The sequence below is a fragment of the Canis lupus genome, chromosome 37 (assembly GCF_048164855.1).
Source record: "Canis lupus baileyi chromosome 37, mCanLup2.hap1, whole genome shotgun sequence".
NCBI lineage: Eukaryota > Metazoa > Chordata > Mammalia > Carnivora > Canidae > Canis > Canis lupus.
This window is the reverse complement of record NC_132874.1, coordinates 7155017-7176096: the sequence shown is the minus strand read 5'-3', so window position 1 is coordinate 7176096 and position 21080 is coordinate 7155017. Positions and strand designations below refer to the sequence as shown.

At 38.0% G+C, this 21080-nt stretch overlaps 1 protein-coding gene across 9 annotated transcripts in view; it reads left to right on the top strand.

Moving 5' to 3' along the window:
- Positions 1-21080, top strand: part of CDKAL1 (CDKAL1 threonylcarbamoyladenosine tRNA methylthiotransferase) — a 663683-nt gene that overhangs the window by 209803 nt on the left and 432800 nt on the right. The window lies entirely within an intron of this gene.

Below are 21080 nucleotides of genomic sequence, written 5' to 3'. Positions count from 1 at the left end.
GTTTTGCAAATATTAAACCAACCTTGCATCTGGGAATAAATCTCAGTAAATAAATAATGGTATATGATTTTTTAAATATATTGTTGGGTTTGGTTTGCTAATTTTTATTTATTTATTTATTCATGAGAGACACAGAGAGAGGCAGAGACACAGGCAGAGGGAGAAGCAGGCTTCATGCAGGGAGCCCGATGTGGGACTCGATCCTGGGTCTCCAGGATCACACCCCGAGCCAAAGGCAGATGCTCAACCACTGAGCCACCCAGGCGTCCCTTGGTTTGCCAATTTGCTGATGATTTTTACATCCTTATTCATGAGAGATATTGGCCTGTATATAGTTCTTTTTTTTTTTTTTTTATGGTGTCTTTATCTGATTTTGGTATTAGAGTGATACTGGCCTTACAGAATGAATCTGGAAGCTTTCTCTGTGTTTTGTTTTGTTTTGTTTTTGGAACGGTTTGAGAAGAACAGATATTAAAATAGCTATTTCTTCTTAAAATATTTGGTAGAATTTGCCTGTGAAACTGGTCCTGGATTTTTGCTTTTTGAGAGTTTTTTGATTACTGATTCAATTTCATTGGTGGTGTTTGGTCTGTTGAAATTTTCTATTTTTTCCTGTGTTAGTTTTGGTAGTTATAGGTTTCTAGGAATTTATCCATTTCTTCTAGGTTGTCCAATTTGTTGGCATGTAGGTTTTCATAACATTCTATTACAGTTTGTATTTCTCCTCTTTTTTTTTTTTTTAAATTTTTTATTTATTTATGATAGTCACAGAGAGAGAGAGAGGCGCAGAGACACAGGCAGAGGGAGAAGCAGGCTCCATGCACCGGGAGCCCGATGTGGGATTCGATCCCGGGTCTCCAGGATCGCGCCCTGGGCCAAAGGCAGGCGCCAAACCGCTGCGCCACCCAGGGATCCCATGTATTTCTCCTCTTTAGTAATTTTGTTTATTTGGGTCCTTACCTCTCTGTTTTTAATGAATCTTGCTAGTGGTTTATCAACTTTGTTGATCTTTTAGAGAACCAGCTCCTTGTTTCATTGATATATTCTATTTTTTTAGTTTCTGTATTATTTATTTCTGCTCTAATCAGTATTGTTTCCTTACCTTTGATGGGTTTGAATTTTGTTTGTTCTTTTTCTAGCTCCTTGAGGGTAAGGTTAGGTCATTTGAAATTTTTCTTTGCTTCTTTAAGTAGTCCTTTTTTGCTATAAAGTCTTAGAATGACTTCTGCATCCCAAAGATTTTGGACAATTTCATCTTCATGTAACTTTTGATTTCTTGATTAACTTATTAATTGTTTAATAGCATGTTACTTAACCTCCATGTATTTGTGCTCCTTCTAGATTTTTTCGTAGAGTTGATTTCTAGTTTTATAGTGTTGGAGTCAAAAAAGATGCATGGTATGACTTTAGTCTTTTTGAATTTGGTGAGACTTGTCTTTTGGCCTAATATGTGATCTCTTCTGGAAAATGTTCCTTCCATGTGCACTTGCAAAGAATGTACATTCTGCTGTTTTAGGATGGAGTGTTTTGAATATATCTTTATATACATTTGATTCAATGTGTGTTTCAAAGCCTCTTTCCTTGCTGATTTTCAATCTGGATGCTATGTCCATCGAATAAGTGGGGTATTAAAAGTCCTCTGCTGTTATTGTATTATTATACATCAGTTTCTCTAAAAAATTTTTTTTTATTTTATTTGATAAGAAAGAGCATGTGTGCAAGAGAAAGCACAAGCCAGAGGGAGGGGGTAAAGCAGACTCTCGACTGAGCAGGGAGCCCGATGTGGGACTCGGTCCCAGAACCCTGGGATTATGACCTGAGCTGCAGGCAGATGGTTAACCAACTGAGCCACCCAGGCACCCTTGATTAGTTCCCTTATGCTTGTTATTAACTGTTTAATGTATTTTGGTGCTCTCATGTTGAGTGTATAAATATTTACAATTGTTATATCCTCTTGTTGGAGTGTCCCCTTTATGATTATGTAGTGTCCTTCTTTGTCTCTCTTTATAGTCTTTGTTTTAAATTCTATTTTGTCAGATGTAACTATTGCTGCCCTGGCTTTCTTTTGATACCCATTTGCATGATAAATGTTCTCTATCCCCTCACTTTCAATCTGCAGGAGTTTTTCTGTCTGAGATGACTCTCTCGTAGGCAGCATATAGGTAGGTCCCATTTTTTTAATCTACTCTGTCACCTGTGCCTTTTGATTAGAGCATTTAATCCATTTACAGTCAAAGTAATTATTGATAGATGTTTATTGCCATTTTGGTACTTGCCGTTATTTCTATAGATTTTCTCTGATCCTTGCTCTGTTTCATGGTTTGTTGGCTTTCTTTAGAGATATACTTGGATACCTATCTTTATATTCTTTGTGTATCTATTACTGGCTTTTGATTTGTAGTTAACCATTGGTTTGTATATAGCATCTTGTGCCTGTAGCAGTCTATATGAAGTGATGGTCCCTTAAGTTTGCGTCCCTTCTTTACTTCTCTCCCCTCCCCCCATGCACATTTTAGGTATATGGTGTCATATTTTATATACTTTTATTTTCTGAATCCCTTGACTGATTTTAACAGAAATATTTATTTTTACTGTTCTTGTGGGGTTGTTGTTGTTGTTTTTATATACTTTTGTTTTCTGAATCCCTTGACTGATTTTAAGAGAAATATTTATTTTTACTGTTCTTGCGGGGTTGTTGTTGTTGTGTGTGTGTGTTTTAAACTTTTCATACTCTCATGGCCTTCCTTTCTACTCAGAGTCCCCTTTAATATTTCTTGTAAGGCTGGTTTGAGAAACTCTATCTCTCTCCTTCTACTCTGAATGATAGCCTTGTCGGGTAGAGCATTTTTGGCTGTAGATTTTCCCCTTTTAGTGTTTTGAATTTATCATGCTGCTCCCTAATGGCCGGCAAAATTTCTCCTGAAAAACTGCTGATAGACTTTGTGGTTTCTCTTTTATGTAACTGTCTTCTTGTTGCTTTAGAAAAATTTTGTTTATTACTACTTTTTGCCATTTTAATTATGATATGCCTTTGTGTGGACCTCCTTGTGTGAAATTAGGGGAGAGCTCTCTGTGCCTCCTGGATCTGGTTATCTGTTTCCTTCCTCACATTAAGAATGTTTTAAGCTGTTATTTCTTCAAATAAATTTTCTGTCCCCTATCTTTCTCTCTTCTTTTGAGGTCCATATAATGTTGATGTTATTACACTTGATGGAGCCACTGAGTTCCCAAGACTATTCTCAACTGCATAATTTTCTGTCCTCTCCTGTGCTCAGTTTGATTTCATTATTCTGTCTTCTAGGTCATTAATTCATTCCTGTGCTTTATCTTTATCTATTTATTTCATGAAGTATATTTTTAATTTTATTTATTGTGTTCTTGATCTCTGATTGGTTCTTTTATCTCTGTGTTAAGGGTCTCACTAATGTCCTCCACTCTTTCCTTTAGTCCAGTGAGTATCTTAATGATGATGATTTTAAGTTCTTTGTTACATATATTACTTCTCTCGCTTTCACTTTGGTCTCTTGCTGTGGCTTGGTCCTGTTCTTTCATTTGGAAGATGTTTCTGTCCCCTCACATTGTCTGACTTGCTGTGTCTGTTTCTGTGTGTTAGGAAAGTCAGCTACTTCTCTTGCTCTTAAAAAGAGGCTTATAGAGAGGAGAAGAGGTCCCCTAGTACAGTGTCCCCTGTTTCCCAGGGCCTGGCTCTACAGGGAATGTCTCCTATGTGTGATGCATGTGCCTTGCTGTGGAGTCTTAGGCCTCATTTTCCTTTAGTCCAATTGTCTGCAGACTCTCTCTTTGCCCATTGTGTGGTGATCTGCTTGTGAAATGAGAACTACTCCCACTGCTGCTAGAACAGAGGTCCTGCAAAATGCACAGGTCAGAAGATGTAGGCCTGACAGGGTTTGTGCCAGTCTTCTGGAGGAGGGACCTGCAGTGCTGGGACTAACTAGAGGGTGACTGGGAAGAATGGACCATTGAAGTGGGGTGGGGGTGGGGGATGCTCTTTGCAAGTAAGTTAGGTAAGAAGTATTGGTTCTGCACTGCTTCCCTCAAGTGGTCCCTGTTTATATGCTTGACTGAGGCTGTATTGGAAAATGGCCCCGTCAGCTCCTTTGTTCCTGGAGGGGTCTCTTCTGCCGCACTCAGATGAGCAAATCATTCTTCCTCCCATGTTTTTCAAATTGCTGGCTGTATGCTCTATCTGCTCGGGCTATTTGTTGTCCTGTCTCTTTAAAGGTGGAGATCCTGCTTCCTCAAATCTTCTAGCCTCTACTCTACCTGAGCAGAGCCCACTGATTTTTAAAATTCTAGGCTTTAAGTCCTGCTGATATTAAGAACTCATGATATTCAACCCCTCTCACTTTCAAGGAAAACTGTTGCAGAGACTTGTCCTCCCCATTTCTGGGCTTCTTCAAGCCACCAGTCCCCTCTCCATCATGGATGGACACATTCCCTTTCACTGCCAGACCATGTCTTTGTCCTTCATACCCTCTTTGATGTGGCCACTTTCCTGCCATTAGTCATGGAGTTTGTTCCGCCAGTCTTTGGGTCCTTGCCTGATTTACTGACGTTGATTTGGGTATCATCTAGTTTTGTCAGTGGGATGAGGTGAGCTTAGGGGTCCTCCTGTGCCATCTTCTCAGCTGACCTAAAATAATAGTTGATAGGTAAGTACGTACTACTGCCATCCTGTTGATTGTTTTCTGGTTGCTTTGTAGACCTTTTGTTTCTTATTCTACTGTCCTTTTTGTATATTTTGAGATCTTTTTGTATTAGTATGCTTTGGCTTATATATCATGTCTTTTTGCATGTAATTCAGTTTTCCCTTGTGGTTACCATGAAGCTTATATAAAATATTTTAAACTTTTAACACTTCATCTTAACTGATAATGACTTATCTTCCATACTTACAGGTTTCCTTTGGCAGAGATAATTCTGCACTAGTCAGCTCAGTTTGGGTTTCTGGGTGTACTCGTTGATAATGTCTTCGGGTGATTGTAGGGCCTGCTGTTATGATCTTTTGTGGCTGAGGCAACTCTGAGGACAGGGCTAGCGGTGTGTGCCCCTGTTGAAAACGACTGGGTAGGCCTGATGATCTGGTTACCTACCCAAGTAAAGCACCTATAGGATGGGCTCTGCTGTTGCCTCAAGTCTCTGGTGTGGACTTGGAATTATATTACTAATAGGTGGGGCTATGAATTAGCTTCTCTGCTCTGGCAGAGGGCAGAGAGGGGCCTAGGAACCAAAAAGCTCATTGTTTGGGGGCCTGAATCATGCCTGAGTGTGCACTGAATTTGCTGGTCAGGTGAACCCACCAGTTTAACTCTGCAAGCGGGGAAAGCCATGTGTTGCATTAGTGTCTGAGTGTCATTTTATGTAGGACTGTTGAATGGGCTACCCAGCTTCCCATGTGGCCTGATAAATTTCCATGGTTGGATGAGCTGAAGCTGTACTCAGCAATAAGCAGGGCTATGAATTAGATTTCCTGCCCAGGCACAGCAGGAGAAGCAGCTCTAAAACTGGTAAAGCTCTTTGTTTTTTGTCTTAACTCAAGCTGACTCGCAAGTTCCTGGCTGAGCAGGGCACTGGCTTTGCCCTGCAGTATATCAACCTTCCTGGCCTTCTCTTGGCTCCAGTGCTACCAGCCACGTAGCTTCCACATATCATTGCCAGCCCTTCTGTTCAGATGGGACTGGAAGGTGCTTCATACTGAGTAGGGCTTTGAGTCAGTGCTTTGCCTGGGCGTGGGCAAACCTAGCTCTGGGGCCAGCAGTACTCATTTGAGAATGAGAATCTGGCAGATCTACACTCAGCCTAGTTCCCTTGCATATTCTGCAGGTGAGCATAGGTGCTTTTTGGAATTACTTCTTGGGCACTGCAAGTATGAATTCAGTCTGCCAAGATCTGTGTTCTGGTTGTTGCAAGCCCTCCCCCACTGCTTCTCTGTCATAGTCAGATCCCCAGTGACTGGGCCACGCAGATTATTTGGCAACCCCTGTGGCGTGAGATCAGAGTTGGGGGTCTCACAAATGACCCACAATATGGGAGAGGTTGATTGACCGCTCTGGGATTCTCTTTTCCTACTGGAGAGACCAGTGGCATGGGAAACCTCTCCTCTTGGTGCTCTGCTGACTGGGGGAGGGGCAATGCCTTCAATGTGCAGCTACTCCTCTTACCCTTCTAATGCAGCCTGTCTTGGTCTTTGATGTGCACTGGGGTGCTTCAGCGTCACCCCAGTTCTAGGATTCTCCCAGTGATTTCTTGTCCTTGAATAGCTGTTAGTTGTTCTTGTGGGTGGAAGGAAAGTCAGGACCTACATGTGTCGCCATGTTGGTGACATCTTTCTCCCGCTCATGCAGATCTTTAGAGTGTCTTAGCAGATTGCATGAAGGTGAGACTACAAATATCGTCGAGTTCTCTGAAAGTGTATATAATATTGTAGTCTAGATTTTGTGAAACTGTTCATGTAAAACAATTTTTAAGTTTGAGCATCCTGATTTTTAAGTTTGAATATTAATCATTTTCATTTCAAGTAGTTGGTATTCTCAGGTATACCAGTTTCTGAATCCCAAGGTCCTGATTTCTATTTACTGTGATAGGATTATTTAGCAAAATATGCCAAGTGGATGATTTAATCTTCTTTTGATGCTCTCAGAAACATGAAAATGAGTATGACTTCAAAAAACTGTAATATATGTAAACATTTTTCTTCAGTGTTCTTCCTTTATTATGACTAAATTTGAAGAGAATTAGTATGTGCTACACTGCTTTTAAACTCTGCACGCATCTCACACATGCTTTATTATATTCATTAGGAAAACTTGTAATCTTCATTTAAAGAATGCAATTTTTGGTAAAATGTAGTGAGAATCATTGAGTCTATAAACTTAAATAATACTAGCTGCTTCATTACACTTTCAAATAGAGAATGAAGTTGTAAGTTAATTGTGCTATTTTTTCTGTTTTCTTAACACAGTAGTAAATTGTATTGGTAATTCTCCATTAGTACTTTATAGCTGGCTTCCATAAAAATAGTTAGAAAGTGAAAACTGGTAGAAATATAAAGTGGAAGCCAGGTCATGTTAAAGGTGTACTAGAACTTCAATATCAAAATATTTTATTTTATTTATTTTATTTTATTTTATTTTATTTTATTTTATTTTATTTTATTTTATTTTATATATTATCTATTTTTTTTAAAGATTGATCTATTTATTTCATGAGAGACACAGAGAGAGAGGGAGGCAGAGACATAGGCAGAGGGAGAAGATGCTCCTTGCAGGGAGCCTGATGTGGGACTTGATCCCAGATCCTGGGATCATGCCCTGAGCCAAATGCAGATGCTCAACTGCTGAGCCACCCAGGCGTCCCCAATATCAAAATAAAATATGCATAAAAATCATGATCATCCTTTAGAAATGTATTAAAAAAACTTTTTTTTTTTTGCCAGTAAAGTCATGTATTCATAGCCACATGAAAAAGCTGGCAACATAGAGTAAGTTGACAAGTCAGATATGAATACACAAAGAATTTAAATTTGATTTTCTCTGCCCATTTAACTGAATCCTCTCATCATCATGTTCAATACTTTTTTTGAAAAAAAAGATTTTATTTATTTATTCATGTGAGACAGAGAGAGAGAGGCAGAGGCACAGGCAGATGGGGAAGCAGGCCCCATGCAGGGAGCCCAACATGGGACTTGATCCTGGGTCTCCAGGATCATGCCCTGGGCTGAAGGTGGCGCTAAACCGCTGAGCCACCTGGGCAGCCCAAGTGATTTTAGACACGAATTCACAGTTCCAATGTAGCAGAGGAAAATTTACTTCTATCTTCGATATTCTTCCAACTGGTCTAAGAATTAAAGTGACATGAGACAGATTAACAGGAGAAAAAAAAATCTGATTTTCTCTTTTTCTTGAAAATTTTGTTTCACAGGAAAACTTAATCAAACAGTAGTAGAATATTTTTTATTGGGCAACGCTATTGACCTTTCCCTAAAAAACCTAATATTGATAATAATTGGCATAGTAAAAGAATGCTTCTTGGTTTTACCATTTTGTGTATAATGTTTGGGGATACACATTTTTCTTTTAAAAGTTCATTCTGTAACACTGTACAAAGCATGTAGCATATATGTAGCAATTCTGAGACTGAGAAAATAAATTATTAATTTTCTGTAATTATTTCGAGGGAAGAAAACTCATGTGCAGAATCTCCAGTTACACTATCAACTATGGATAGATTTTTAAGTCGAAGTTTATCAGTATCATTGTTATATAACAAAACATACATTTTACTTAATAATAAAGATGTAGTACCTAATATGTCTTATAACAAGTGTTTTCTAACACATGTAATCTTTGTTGTAACTTTGTTTAACTTTATTCTAAAGAATGGTGCAACATTCAAATGCACCATTTCTTTAACCTGTGCTGAAGTCCGCTGTAGTAGGAATCTTGGATTCAGAGTATAAAGAGCCATGTCAAAATATCTAGTTCTTTTAACAACGTCCTGTTTAGCAACCCATACAACCTCATTGGTTTCGTTGCTTGACATCGAAGGTCCCTTCAGCTCTGAAATTCCAGAAGAGTTTGAGTCTGCAACGTAACACTGACTTTCAGAGTCTCGTCATTAGAATGAGATGTTGACATTTTGGACGGTGATCTCTAGCCAAAGTTATTCAAAGGGGAGAAGGTTTTTCTCACATCCTGATCTCCTGCCAGATTATACTTTTTCTTTTCCTCTGCCTTCCTGCTTAAAAAATGAAGTTGAAAATGTTTGTAAAGGACATACCAGGCCCATGCATTTTTCTGTATTCTGCAGTGAAGGGGGTCTTAAAATCATAAAGTGCAGTTCTGTGACTCATTCGTCTTTATTCATTCAGTGGCAGTGCCATCCTGGGTGGTGCTGGGCTGTATATTTCCCAGTGTTGCTTAAGAGTTTTATGCTTCTTTGAAGCAACTTTCATTTCTACCCTGGGGCATGTTTATTTTTGAGACTTTAAGACAGGCCATTTTAGTCTTGGTGACTAGGATTGCTGGAGAAAAAAGCAACTTGCGAGGATTTAATGTAAGGTGAGAACATTGCCTGAAGCAGGGAATCTCAGGCGTGTTTGTGGAGGGAGGAATGGTAGCTGAGAGGGGCTCCTTGCCAGAGAGGGAGTTGGAAGAGTGGTTTATCAGAACTTGGAGAAGCGAGGCTTGGAGGTTCCCCCATGTGGCCCTTCACCTTGATTCGTTGGCCTGGGGGCCGCTGTTGCAGCTTGGTAAGGATCCTGTCGCTCAGGTGTTCTGGGTCGGGGAAACAGCTACCGATCCCTAGGCGTAGATGCTTAGACTTACCCAGGATCCTGTGCAGTTCCCTGTGCAGTTCCTGGCACGCTGTTTATGCTTTCTTCCTCTTCCCTTGTATTCAAGAAATTGTATCAGGATGCAAGTGAGTGATTTAATAAGAATGACCTTGAATCTACTTTAATTTATATATTTAAAATATTCGCAAATATGATTACCATCATCAGTGCAATTATTTGTGACCTATTTCTTAGCCCTCCAGAGCTTAAAAAATAAATGGGATCTGACTTTAACTTACAGCGTTGGGAAGTTTTAAAAATCTCCTTTCCTCCTTGCTTTTGAAAAACGTCATTAGCGCTATAGATCTTGATAGGATTACAATTGCATTAATTATAGTAGCAACTGTAATTAACTTCTGTCTAGCCCTTTGTAGCTCACCCTTTCCGTATACATTAATTCATTTGTACTCCACAGGAACCCTGGCATTACTGATTACACAGCGAGGCCTCAGTGTGTTATAATTTGAAACCTACCCTTCTAATCTCGTGTTCTTTACTTTCTGTTAAGCTGCTTACCTTGACTGGAGGAGAGTGAGAAAGTGAGGCCTGTTCATTATTCCCCTTCCTCATGCCTGTTGTTGAATGTCAGTCCTCCCCATTTCTAGTTCTCTTTCATGTCCGGGCTGACATATTTCGTTCCTTCACATTTCTCGTTTCCTCTGTGATCTGCTTTTCCCCCTTCTCGCTCAGCTTTACTAGCCAGCCCCATTTTGTGCCAACATCATTTTTTTTGTAAGGAGCTAATGACGATTTGTTTCATTTAAAAAAAATTCTGAATAGAATATTTGAGTCTTACGCCACTGATAAGGTGCTTAATTTAGGAAATGAGAGAATATACTTTTAGTATACCTTAACTGTAAGCAACCAATAAAAAGCTGATCTAACCAATAAAAAGCTAATGGAAAGATTTTACAGAGAAAATTCTCTTGGGTGTGTATATTAGTAATTTTCAAAGGTTTTTATTTGAAATGCACTTTATATAGTTTTTACTCTCAGGTGGGTAGGTCAGGAGAATCCTTCCATATTTCTTAAGGGCACAGACTTTTTTTTTATCTCAATTTTGTATTTAGGCTAGATAAATAATGAAGCTGTAAGGAGAAAGATTTTGATGTAGATAACTTTCACTCTGTAGCATTTCATAATGAGCATTAACTGTAATTTCTCAAAATTAAGTTTTAAAAATAATGATTGGTCCCTCTTTGTATTAGAATTAAGAATGCATCTCAAGCCCACATAATTTATACTACATAAAGCATATTTAAAAATATTTTCATTTATGAAGGTGTGGTTTTTCACAATGGGGCTCCTTCATGCCACGTCTTAATAAATCTTTTCAGTGAAATCTGGTTTTAGCGATAGGCTCTTAACTAGATTGGTTTTAAGAAGTGGAAAATGAGCAACAAGCAGGAATTCAAGAGAAGAATTCTACTTGCTGTGTTAGTAGTATTATGTCCAAATGTACTGTGAAATATATATAATCCTGTATTTAAATTGCGTCCTGCTTGTCCAGCAGTGTCACCTCTCTTTGAAGCCATTCCTAATCTTTCCTGGGCAAGTTGACCACTCTGTCATGGGGTCCCACCATTCCTAGAAACATGGATCAGACCAACTCTGAAGCTTCATTCCAGTTATTTATTTACAAATCTGTTTTCCTTGAGACCTTACATTGCTTTAGGACAGAAGTCAATGGTATTGGTGACTCAGGATAATATAGGGTTGGTTTTTTTGAGATTTTTCTTTGTTTTTGCATGTGGGAAGGGTATATTTTGGAATTCTTTATGTTGTGTTTCAGTAATGATAAAAAATATTTCATACACCATTTTTAAAGCTGTAATACTATGGAATGTCTGTTTCTGTTATGCACAGACATTATTATATTATGTTATGATATAAAATGAACATTTTGTTTTTCTTACATTTCTATATTTAGCCCATTGTCATTTTATAGAGAGACAATGATAAGACTTATCATGAGGGGTTGAGGACTAAGAGTGTGAATTTAAAGAGCAAGTTAGCCCCAGGTGCCCCGTTTCCTACCTTCCTCCCATATCAACTGCCACAGTACAGGCATGTTCAGCTCACGATGAGAGATGAAGTACAGACAAGGTATGTTTCAAGGTCCATAGATGGGACACATCTCCAACTTTCTCTGCTTCCTGTGTCTCTTCTGTGACACTTCATTGGGCTTGAGTTGAATAATTAACAGGAACAAACTTGAGAGTTTCATTTGTATTGAAAGTGGGAATTTGAACTTCGGTTTTTGAAAGTTCAGTTTGTGAAAGTTCATAAGGAGCTTGTGGCTTACAAGTTCCTTATGTCTACTTTTGCTGTTCTTGTCTCCTAGCTACCTGAATGACAGTACTGTGAGGTCTGTTGTTTCTGCTTTCGTCACCCAGTGAAGTAATTTTCTGAATGTAGGTTTGAGCATGAGTGATTACATTCTGTGTTGCTGCCATGGATGCTTTGCATACCAAAACTGAAGCAGACATAGCTTTATTGCTGTAATAACTAAATTTTTGGAGCTATATAGGAAATTTATAATTCAGAGGAGCCTATTTTGGCAAGACAGCAAGTGACCTAAGGAGTTATTTTAAGGGTCTTCCTAATGTGTAGTTATTGATGTGAGACTGTCTCTAACTCTTCAGTGTTTCGATGTACATTGATTTACATTTGAAAAAATAAATTGGCGCCACACAGATCTCCCGCTGTCATAAAAGGTGCATCTGCTTGTAAAATATGTAATTAAACATAAAATTGCTTCTGGTCATTTGCCCCCGGAAGGTGTCTCCATTAGGGTAATAAGACATTTTGCTTATGTGGATTATTTTGTTGTGTTTTTTGTTTAATGTGATGACCTTAAACTAACTGTCATTATCAGTTGCGCCAGCAGTGCTGCGCACATGGAAGAAAATGCTGTCTTAAAAAAATGTTCCACTGCAGTGAATGCTTTCATCTTTCTGTCTTCTGTAGTTTGGGATCATACTAAATTTCACGTCATTATAATTACAGCACAGGTACTCTTTCTGTGTGCAAAAAGAGTTTTGATATTAAATAATCCTCAACCTGCTAGGGGTTTAAACTTTATATCATGACCTTATCTTAGCCTCCTCTTCAGCCCCGCTGCTCATTAGGTAAGGTGTTGGCTTCCCTTACACTCTGTTCACCTCTGGAAATACGTGTCGGTAATGTAAGCACCTTATTTAGTAGGGCTCTCTCCACCTACACTGGGATGCACACTTCTGATTCTGTCCCTTTGAGCAGTTGAGTCTTAATGTTTTTTCCTTATTTTCATATCTTTTCCTAGGTGTCATTGTTCTAGTTAACATTTAAAGCTTTCATACTCGTTTGAAATCTTAAAAGCTGAAATGTGTGCTTGAACGATAATGATTTTGTGTGTTTGAGTCTGTTCTGGTCCTTCATATAAAGTTTTCCAGTTTAGACTTGGGGCAAAGCTGCTCTTTCCACTTAATCCAACTTCCTAGTTTTACAAAGCTTTCCTCTTCTAAAATGAAATCATTTCAAGGGAAGGTCACAACTGAGTGTGACTATCAGAGAATTCTTTCTTGCTTGAGAGGTGCCTGCATATGAGGAATGATACCTGATTAAGCGAGTCAGAGACACCCTTTTGGCCAAATTTTTGTTTTCCTTCCCAAACAGTTAAAAGTGCCTGTGAAGTATATGTCACGTAGTAACTCCAAACATTTTGTAGAAGAACAGGTTAAACTGAGCATTCCTTTCTAATAGTCGCAGCTAATATTCAGATCAATGTGACTACATTTATTTACATGAGAATTTTGGCATTGGGAGTAACTTTATGTTCTTTCGTTCATTCTTGAAATTTCTGCCAATCTTCTGCTACCCTCTGCCCCTTGTATCTTGTTGAGTTGTTTTACTAGGAAGTTTTCCAGTAGTCTGACCCAGAGCTTGGGGTTCACACAGGTGAATACACAACACAGGTGAACAACACATACATTCTGTTGAATGTGTAGCTAATAAGACTGAATTTGTGTGCAGTGAAAGCAGTTAGTAAGATATCAGGAAAACTTGGCATGAGACCTCTCTGGTGGTGATGGAGGGTGGGTTGTCACATATTAAGGAAACAGTGGCCTTTGAAATTAGATGAGATGAATAAAGTATTGAAGGAAAGACTGTTTAAAGAACCTTCAGAAGCACAGAAAAAATTAAAGAGGGGAAAATAAACAACAGGAATCCAAGTTACCAGATCACTGGTGCTTCTGTGATGTATAATGATATTCTAAAGCTAATTTGTACAACCCACTTTAGCTCTGAGAACCAAAGGAGGGAAGCTTGGTTTTGTGAATCGAAACATAATTTAATTAATAGATACATATTTTGTAGGTAATCCTGTTTCTATCACTCAATTAACATATCTGCTTATATTCCAGAGGTTGACTCTTTTCTGTTTGTGAATGACCATTGTAATTGCCTTCCTGACATGTTGACAGACTGTCTTTCTAGTAGACATGGGTGGAATGTTTCCCCTTGATTTTTATAATGTTCTCAACACTTAGCACTGTTGGATTTGGAAAAGATATTTTGTTCTCGAAGATCCATAAACAGCACTGAATATTGATTCAACCAATAGTGCAGTTATTGTACAAAACATGCCTGTTTTGTTTTCTGATAGTTTTTTTTTTCAGTATTATGAATTTACAAATGTGCATGTAATAGTGGATTATACTTTAAAAATTAGCTTCTGGTTCAAAATTTTGTTAATAAATAATAATTTCAGCTCATAAAATGGTTTAGTAACATTCTTTAGTGGATTGGATCAAATGTAAAAACCAGCACAGAATCAAGGTTTTGTAGCTGATTGAAAAATAGCTGCTGAAAGCCTCAGGCTTAAAATTAAATTTAGTTTTAACAGGGCTGAATTTTATGTGACATTGGTAAGTAACAACTTAGGGAGATGTTTATTAAAAATCGTTAATAAACCCACTGAGACACATTTGACCATTATTTATAGGAGATGAAATGTACATTTACATTTAAAATAGAAAAGATAGAAGATCTCAGAAATACTACATTTGAGTGCGTTCCATTCTGCATATAAAAACAATCTGCTTTTTTGAAATCTTTATATGAAAATTGCTTATCTCTGCTATAATCACTTCACATCTTTATCACTGTCTCCTCAGTGGTCTCCTGTTATTATCAGTTGATCTGGTCACACTGAGCATCATTATTCCCATCTGTTCCTATTAATACTTCCTCCTTTAATTTCTTGCTCCATGTGATTGAAATGATGTCAAAACTGGTATTTTCACTCCATTTTTCTTTCAGACTCTGTTGTCCTGATTTGTTTTTCCTCCCATTCTCTTCAATCTGGCCACGAAGGGTGATGAAATTCACAGTAGTCACAAAATAAATCAGTATTCATTGAGCTGCATGTTTTCCCCATCACAGTGTGAGGCATCAGTGGCCAGAAGGGATCAAATGTGTGAGTGTGTAATTGTGTTCCTTGCTCCATGGTCCCTTTGTAAGTATGGCAATTTCATTTGCAGCACAAATTGCTCCAAAAATTTCCTTTTTTTTTTTTTTGTTTTACTTTTCACATCTTTATTCCCTGAGCATGTTTCCCTATTCCAGAGTCCTTGTTTCCTCTCCTTTTCTTCCCAAAGACAACACCTTCAGTTTCATTCTTTAGCCTGTCAAATTTCAGTTTGTTTTAGATGGTTCCAGTATTGATAAATGCATATAGACTTAGGTAATGATTTGCAGTATATGTTTTTATTCTGTGGTCTGTACATTTAAGGAATTAATTTGAAACAGCAGCTCTGTTTACAAAAGGATTCTTAAAAAAAGAGCTGGTTTATAATAAATAAAAGTTTCATTCCTCTAGTCCATTAAAAAAAATTACTCTGTGGTTGAATTTTCTTCTTTTCATCTTTGGCCAGATATAATGAGGGACTTTTATGTTATTTCTTACTTTGTCTTCAGTGTACTATATTTTTCAATTAAAAAAAAACACTATTGTTAGTTCTCTTGCTCTTTAATGAATCATTGGATTGGAAAATAACTCATTATATCATCAGGCAGAGATATGTTCCTTTATTTGCATGTAGATAGTGAAGATGAATAATTTATCAAATGTTATTAGTGCAGGCTGCATATTACTGAAATCTCAGCAGGATATAATGAAATTTGTCTCATGCTAGTGTGAAGATACCATGCCTGTGCATAGTCATTATTGAACTTTTGGTATCTCTCAGAGAACTATTATGTTAGTGAGCCAGTCTTGCTCACCTCTTCATTAACTGGACTTTTGATTGAAGAGTTGAACTTATCTTGAAAATCTGTGAAATCTGGTTTGCCAAATGCTTGCTTGACTGGCTATGTTTTTATAGCAGAGCAAGAATTTTCAGAATGAATGAAGGACTTAATGTTTCTTATTAAAGTTGATTAGTGCAAAAAATGCTATGACTGATGGTTTTATTACTTCTGGTCATAAGAAGCTGACTATACCAGAGACATGGAAGCGATATATCTTTTTGAAATGAAGGGTGATGAAACATGTATATAATTGCCTTAGAATCTTACGCCTGTACTAATTATGTATGTTAAGTTACTTTAAATAATTGCTTTAAAAAAGATGGCTTTGATTTGCTTATGAGATGATTGTGTGAGTAGGTCAGCAGATCTCCTCATGAGCAACAGTAAAGGTGGACAGTCAAAAACAAACAATCCCAGCACCCTGAAGATTGACTAAAAGTATTCAGCAAACTGAGAAGTGTTTATTCTTGAAAATAAAGGAACTTTGGGTAAGAGCAGTGTGAAGCTATGGCATTTGCACCTGGGGCTACTACTCCCATTTTCTTTAGACAGCTCTGTGGGCAAGGTTGTTCAATCAGACCTGAGCAGGCTGTGAAAACTGGGGGCTTTGTGGGACAGCACCTTTGATTTGAAGAACTGTCCATCAAGGTGGAGATTTTGATGGTGAGTGATAGGGAGGGTATGTGTTTCTACCTGTTTGAAACTGTGGGACTGTCTGGCATGAAGAGTGGACAGGTGGACCAGCTGGAGATTTAACAGAGACTTCCAGGATGTGATGCAGTGATAGGATGCTTGTTGAGTCTCCATAGAACAAGAATAGTTGATTGGTGCTTGTGCACAGCAGAGACTGGAGTGGGCCTAGGCCACCCACACTCACCTGCCTGCTGGAGCCTGTGTGCACATCCTGAGAAGGTGGGGCAGACTTGAAAGTAGCCCTAACTTTGAGTAACCTTACTGGTTCATACACAGTTCCATCAGAATATTGAAATCTTACTGGTTTGTGGTGTTTGAACAAATTTGTGACAGTCTTTCCTTAATAAAAAGCTATGCAGATACAGATTTGACCCATTGGAAGTAATGCTTGGTGTTGTTGGGAGCAGCTAGAAAGCTAAGAAGGGACGTCCACAACCTTTCATTGTAGAGATATAGACTTTATAGATTTAGTCCAGGTAAGCTCCTAAACAAACAACAATAATCCCTGGTGGGGGGAAATCTGAATTGAGAGTTGCTACAATATATTACCTATAGTGTTCTGAACTGAACAACGTATTATATGATGCAAAGAAAACCAAATATACCCACATACAAGGGAAAAAAAAACGTCAAACCAGTCAATAGAGATTGTCTTTGGCCAAAAATGTTGGAGTTAGCAAAAACCCCCAAGTACTAAATATCATGTTAAAAGCCTTTAAGGAAAGGGTGATGATAGTGACTTGAATACAGAATCACAAAAAGATAGAAATTATAAAGAGCCAATGGGAAATCTATAGTTGAAAAGTACAGTAACTGAAATGAAATATTCAAAGGGCTCAATTTCAGGTTTAAGATGGCAAGAGAAAAAAAAATCAGTAATTTTGAGGATGGATCAATAGAAATGATCCAACCTGAATAATAAGAAAAGTCATCAGGGACTCAGAGACCTGTGGGACGGCATTCAACACACCAAGTGTGTCAGGGAGCCACAGAAAACGATAGAAAAAGTGATTCCCTCCCTCCAGTTTTTTAAAAAAAAACAATTCTATGTGAAAACTTCCCAAACTTGATTAAAACAAAACAAAACTTTATGGAGCCAAAAAGCCACATGAATTGCATGTATGAAAATCACAGAGGTCTACACTGAGAGAAAATCTGGAAAGCATCAGAAAGAAATGACACATTATATACAAGGGGAGCAACATTAAAATTGATAACTGACTTCTCATCAGAAGCAGCAGAGTTCAAAGGTAGTGGAATGTGACAGAGCTGACCTCTGAACGACATGGTGTTTGAACTGTGTGGCCCGCTTCTACATGCATTTGTTTACAATACAGTTTTCCTCGTACTTTTCTTAACATTTTCTTTAGCTTATTTTATTGTACAAAATATATAATACATAAGACATATAAACTATTTGTACATCAACTGTGTTATCAGTAAACAGCATAAGCTATTAGGAGTTCAGTTTTTGGGGAGTCAAAAGTTGTATGTGGATTTTCACCTGGATGGGGTGTGGTACTGCTCACCTCTGCAGTATTCAAGGATCAACTGTATTCAGTGCTCAAAGAAAAAAACCTGCCAGCTAATAATTCTGTATCCAGCAAAGGTATCTTTCACAAATTAAGCAAAATATTCTCCCAAGTAAGCAAGAATCTGTTGCTAGCAGATTTCCTTTGCAAGAAAGGGTAAAGAAAGTCCTTCAGGCAGAAAAGAGGTAGTATCAAGTGCTAAGTTGAATTCTCAGGAGGGAATGAGTGTTAGAAATGGTTAAATATGTGGGTAAATATAAAGTCCTCTGTAAATGTATGTTTTTCCTCTTTTCAAAAACTATATAGGTGTAGGATGCCTGGGTGGCTCAGTCAAACATCTGATTCTTGATTTCAGCTCAGATCATGATCTTGGGGTTGTGGGATCGAGCCTGCTGTCAGGCTCTGTGTGGAGCCTGCTTAAGATTCTCTCCTTCTGGCCCTTCTTCTAGAACCTCCCAGTGCCCCACCCAAAAAAACCCCAAAACCACAACTATGCAAAAACAATAATTATGGCACTCTGTTTTGGGGGTTTATACAGCCGTATGTTAACATATTTGACAACAATAGTACAAAAGAAGGAGGGAAAAGAAATGGCACATGGACAATTGAATATCCCTATGCAAAAAATGAACTTAGACCCTTATACACAAAAAGTAACAAAGTGGGTCCTAGACCTAAAGATAAGACCTGAAACAGTAAGACTTCGAGAAGAAAATATGGAAGAAATCTCTGTGCTCTTGGGCTAGGCAAAAAAGTCCTTAGCTAGAATAGCAAAAGCGTGAGTTATAAAAGAAAAATTTGAGAACGTGCACTTTATTAAATTGAAAAAGTTTACTCTTTAAAAGATATTGTCATGAAAGTGAAACTAAGCTGCAGCCAGAGAAGAAATATTTACAAATCACATACCTGAAAAAGGTTTTGAGACAATTCTTTTTTTTTTTTTGTTTAATAAGGATTTTTTTGAAAGATTTTATTTATTCATGAGAGGCACACAGAGAGAGAGAGAGAGAGAGAAAGAAGAGAGAGAGAGAGGGAGGCAGAGACACAGGCAGAGGGAGAAGCAGGCTCCATGCAGGGAGCCCGATGTGGGACTCGATCCCGGGACTCCAGGATCACGCCCTGGGTGGAAGGCAGGCGCTAAACCACTGAGCCACCCAGGGATCCCTGAAAAAGGTTTTGAAGGCAGAATACAGAATTCTTATAACTCTATGACAGTTAGTCCAATTAAAATATTGGCAAACTTCTGGAGTAGACATTTATATGACTGAGGATTGTCTAGAGAAACAACCAGTACGGTATGTGTGTTGAAAAGAAATATATGATAAGGAATTGGCTCATACCATTATGGAGACGTTATAGAGATTAAGAATTCCCGAGACTGTAGTCCACAAGCTAAAGATCTAAGAGAGGGGCCCCTGGGTGGCTCTTCAGTCAAGTGTCTTCCTTCGGCTCCGGTCATGATCTCAGGGTCCTGGGATTGAGTCCCGTGTTGGGGTCCCTGCTTAGTGGAAGGTCCCTTGCCCCTCCTCTGACTCATTCATTCTCTCACTCTCTCTCTACCTCTCTGTCTCCCCCTTCCCTCTCTCCCTCTCCTAAGTAACAAATACAATTTTAAAATAAAATAAAGACCCAATAGAGCTGATGTGTAGGTCCAGTCCAAGTCCAAAAGCCTGAGAATCAGTAGAGCTGATGGTATATTTTTAGTCTGTGATTGGGCAGCAACAAGATTCATGAAGAGCCTCTCTTTCTGTCAGAATCTGAAGGCTGGAAAAGAGCAATGACCTAGCTCCAGCCAGGCAGCAGTGGTTCCCTCTTAGCCTTTTTTTGTTCTATTTGGGTCTTTGATTGGATAAGGCCCATTAGTGTTAATCTGCTTTACTCAGTCTTCTGACTCAGATATCAGTTAAGACCAGAAACATCATTACAGAAACACTCGAGAGAGAACGTTTGGTTAATGTCTGGGGACCCTGTAGCTTAGTCAAGGTGACACATAAAAATGAGCCATCACCATATTTTGCCAAATAAGACCTGTAGTTGGCTAATAAACACATGGAAACGTGTCCACATCATAATCATTATGGAAAAATGCATATTCATTCAAACCACAATCATATATTACTTCTCACCAGAAGTGCTGCTATCAAAAAAGTTACAGCATGAGGTCTTCATTGACAATGTGGGGAAACTTAAGCCTTCACACATTGCTGGTAAGATATAAAATGGTACCACCACTTTAGAAAATAGTTGTTTCTGATAAAGTTATATATAAATTGACCACAGGACCTAGCAATTATTCCTAGGAGTTTATCCAAGAGAAATAAAATTTTATGTCCACATGAAGACTTGTATGTGGATATTCATAGAAGCATTATTCTAATAGATATTAATTGGAAACAATCCAAGCATCCACCAGCTGGTCAACCAATCAGAATGTGATCTATTTTAGAATGGGAGCAAGGGTGCACTATACATAAACTTAAGGGAATTTTGGGGGTAATGCATATGTTCTAAAACCAGGTTTTTGTAATGACTGTATAACTGTCTTTATTTAAAATCATTAAGTTGTATATTCACAATGAGTGAATCTTACAGGATATACCTTGGTAAAATTATAAAAAAAAAATGCTATGTATGTAATGAGAAAAAGACCATGTAAACATGGAAAAAATAATAATTGGAGAATCTCAAGGGAATAAGAAGTCTTAGTACTGTTGTTCCATATTTTCTACAACTGCAATTAATCCAAAATTTCAAAATTATAAATATTTTTGTGACTCTTAGAAATAGTCTGATTTTCTTTTGTAATGTCTTTAAAAAATAAGTTCAAAAACTTTTGTTTTAAAAAATCTGACCCTAAAGTGTTATTTTATCTCAGCTTTGTAATTCTTTATTTCTTTGATTTGCTGTTTGCTTTGAGCAGATAATCTGCTTCAGCTTTTTTTCCTTTTTTTTAATCCCCCAGCAGTGAGTTGCCTGGCAGGGCCAGTGCCCATGTAAAACCTTTCTGCTTCATGTACATACCTGGTCAATGCTCGAGAGCATGTATACCTTACGGAATGACATTCTGAGGATGTTTCTGTTGCTGTCATCTATGCAGTAGAAATGTGCGAATAATATAAGCACAGCACTTTTGACTGCAGGACGCACATGCAGCTGCTTTGCCCTTTGACAGTTTTCTTAGGTGAACGATCACATCCTCTCTTTTA